General features: G+C 36.4%; 1 pseudogene; it reads left to right on the top strand.

Annotated features, from left to right (window-relative positions):
- Positions 1-2,635: 2,635 nt before the first annotated feature.
- On the top strand, positions 2,636-3,584 carry LOC101397609 (olfactory receptor 5B3-like; annotated as a pseudogene).
- Positions 3,585-4,041: the final 457 nt, after the last annotated feature.

Raw genomic sequence — 4,041 nt, forward strand, 5'->3', positions numbered from 1 at the left:
CAGGGAAACATTCCAAGGTAAGAATTATATTAAGTGACTTTAAAATGATAACCCCTCACCTTGTCAAGCTGTTTTACAGGAATTTCCTTATTTACTATTTGCAAATAGAATTCTGTGGATTATGCGGAAGAGGTAATTTTATTATGTTTATTTTACACATGAGGAGGTAAGTGACCTCTCCAAGGGCACAGAAAGAATGCATGGTGTATTCAGGACTTGAACCCATATTAATGTTCTTTCCTCCATGGTTCTCTGCCTTAGAGACTTTGGAACCTTTGATCACCATTTGAGAGAGCTTCTCTAACAGTATTTATGAATTATTTATTTCAAACACACTATTCAGGATTGACTGTCACTTGTTTTAAGCAACAAGGTAAGCTTCTATATTCAATATATGCTTTTACTGAAAACTGTAATTCATGCAAAAGCAGTGGGGTACCTACACCTACTATGATTTACTGAGCACAGAAACAGATGTTTTGAATATTTTCCTTAAAAACTGATGCCGGGGAGTAAATGTCAAAAGTTCCATCAGTAGAAAGTTAGATGATACTTATGAAACATGATCATGCTGCTCCTCTAAAAAAGACTAATAAAAAAAATAGTATAGGTGATGCTATGATTAAGTGGGAATTTTATCTTGTTTGCTATATATTCGCCTCTTATTGGAGGTAAAGTAAAAAAAAAAAAAAATCCAAGGAGAGTAAAATGACCCTTCTTTAAACTATAAAAGGGACCAAAGTAAAATAACAAGATCCAAATTTTATTTTAACATTTTCCCCAGAATCTCATCTTTATTATTTCTAGCATATCTACACATGTTGACAGTGACAGGCTTCTGATTAGGGAAAAAGTGGGATTAAATTCTCATACTAGCCGTGTAATTGTAGAGCATTACATAACTTCACAAATCCTCAATTCTTTAATGGTAGAATAAGAATACTACCTACCTTACGCACACACATGCACACGCATACACTTTTATATATAAATCTCTTAGCATTGGTTGTACCACATAGTATATGCTAAAAGTGTTTAAGAATGTTTAAGATGGGCAAATACAAAGTCTTCATGGGCTACGCTTGTAAAATTAAGTTGCCAAAAGTTTAGGAGGAAGATGGCAGAAAATAATAACATTGGATGTCTGCCCTTTCAAAGGACTCAGATTCAAATAAAAAAATTAAAACACTATTCCTACATAAGAACAGATTCATATAAAATATTTAACATAACAGAGTTTGCCACAAAAACAAATCTGTAGGTCAAAGGAAAGCTGCAAACTATGTACTTTCACTCTCCATGTCTGTGATTCAAATATGGGATGGCAGTAATGGAAAAGAGAGCGAGTTTAAGATAAAGAAACTCCTTCACTGCAAATTAAAAGATACATTTCAAGGAAGAAATTAAGAAAAAAAATGGCTACATGGAAGGGCCAAAGCAGCCAATTATATGAGTGGAGCAAGGACAGAGTGAAAGTTACTGGAAAGCGCATAAAATCTCACGACCCTATGGCGTGAGAAACAGCAAATGGAAGAAAGAGGCTACAAAGCTTCAAAACTCACTTACACCTGAAGACCTGCATGTTGCCACCCACCCTTTCCAAACCAACATAGAGACCATCATTTCATCCTAAAAATAATATTATAGCTAACATTAATCAGGTTATGCTAAACCACCAACATTTCACTCATTTTAATGCATTACCTCATTTAATTCTTACAATAATATTTTGAGTTAGATCTCATTACTGTCTTCATTTTGTAAATGGAGAAAATTAGGTTCAGGGGAGTTAGGTTAGAGTTAATGATTCCTGGGTAGTAAACGGTAGGGTTACTATGCACATCATCCCAGAGCCCAAGCTCTATATCTGATGCCCTTTCCCTCAGAATTGCTTCTGTTGGTTGTACCTGCTTCTAGTGCTCCAGTTATCCCACCATAGGGACTATGCAAGCAAGTCTCACTTATGTCACTATGAATCTCCAAACACTGAGTTTGGACCGATGGAGACAATAAGTAATTGTAAACCGAGTTAAATTGGATTTGATTTAAATTCAAATAATACCTTTTTACTTCAGAAACACTCTACCTGGATTCCAAGCTTGGCTTGCCGTTAATACTTGTGTTAACATGAATAAATTACTCAACATCTTGTGCCTCACAATTTAAATGTAAGTAACAACTTAATCAACCTCATAATATTGCTGAGAGGAATCAATGAATATACATGTAAATTTTCTAGAGCAGTCCTGGCATAGGAGCAACACAATTGTGTAAGCTATTACCATGATAGTAACAGCTGAATTGGCAGAGACATAGCAACCCAGACATGTGATCTTGGACAAGTCATTCAATTTTCCATATCTCAGATTAAAAATATAAAAAATTTAAAAGCTGGGGATATGATCCATAAAGATTCTTCCTATTCAACGGTTTTTAACTCTATAGATAGTTAATATACTAAATTTTGTGATTAAGCTCATTCTTTAGATATGGATGATCTTAAAATACATATTATTGCTGCAATGAAATAATGCACAAGGAACATAAATATTTCAATTTCATTGTAATCTCTATTCAACTTAACACTCATCCTTTGTAACCTTGCTACAGGACATCGCACGATTCCCAAATAATGTCAATGGACAACAGGACAGAAGCGACACAGTTCATCCTCATAAGACTAATCAATATCTCAGAACTGCAGATCCCCTTCTGTATAATGTTCACTCTCATTTATCTCACCAATATGGTTGGAAATCTGGGTATAATCCTGTTGATTCTCATGGACTCTTATCTACACACTCCCATATATTATTTTCTCTGTAATCTGTCTCTGGTAGACTCGTGTTATTCTTTAGCTGTCACTCCCACAGTCATGGCTGGGTTTATTACAGTAGACAGGGTCATCTCCTACAATGCACATGCTTCTCAGATGTTCTTTTTTTGCAGCCTTTGCCACTATGGAAAATTTTTTCTTGGCATCAATGGCCTATGATTGCTATGCAGCAGGGTGTAAACACCTGCACTACACCACCACCATGAGGACAAGTGTGTGTGCACGTCTGATCACAGGCTGTTATGTCTGTGGTTTCCTAAGTGCCTCCATCCACATTGGGAACACATTCCGTCTCTCTTTCTGTCTGTCCAATGTAGTTCATCACTTTTTCTGTGATGTTCCAGCAGTCATGGCTCTGTCTTGCTCTGATACGCATGTGAGTGAGCTGGTTCTTGTTTATGTAGCCAGCTTCAATGTCTTTTTTGCTCTCCTGATTATCTTGATATCTTATGCATTCATATTTATCACCATCCTAAAGATGCACTCATATGAAGAATATCAGAAGGCTTTATCCAGCTGTGCCTCCCACGTCACTGCAGTCTCCATCTTCTATGCGGCAGTAGTCATCATGTACTTACAGCCCAGCTCCAGTCATTCCATGGACACAGACAAAACAGCATCCGTGTTCTATACTATGATCTTACCCATGCAAAACCCTGTGGTCTACAGCCTGAGGAACAAGGAGGTCAAGAGGGCATTCATGAAGGGTCTTTTGGAGGTAAAATTGTCTCTAGGTTTAGGATTTTAATGTTGTAGGATTCACACTAACCTAGTTTAATATCGCTCAGATCTTCTCCATGAACTGAGTCATATATTAAGGTCCACACTGAACTTGAATTCCTAAAGAGATACCCTTCCCTCTTCAAAAATTTGTTGTATAGAAAAAAGGAAACGCTATGTCCAGAAATATAATACCTGAATGAGAATGTCTAAGGAGAATAGAAAGATATCTTGTGTGCTGCTGTCAAAAACCTTATTAAGAATATTTGACTCATTCACTCATTCTACATGCATTTCCTCTGCCACATGCCACTATAAATATGTATGTAAAATAGGGTTAAAAACAAGCCCATGTGCAGAAAGAAGTGCATGCCTGTGCATCATGTGGGTGCTTATATACGGGAGCAGGAAATTTGCCATATGTGAAGAAACGCGACTAGTTTTGGATTTTAATAATTTAAGTAATTAAATGGAGTATTAGAACA

This window comes from Ceratotherium simum, chromosome 34, assembly GCF_057802395.1.
Source record: "Ceratotherium simum simum isolate JZ-2026a chromosome 34, ASM5780239v1, whole genome shotgun sequence".
Lineage (NCBI taxonomy): Eukaryota > Metazoa > Chordata > Mammalia > Perissodactyla > Rhinocerotidae > Ceratotherium > Ceratotherium simum.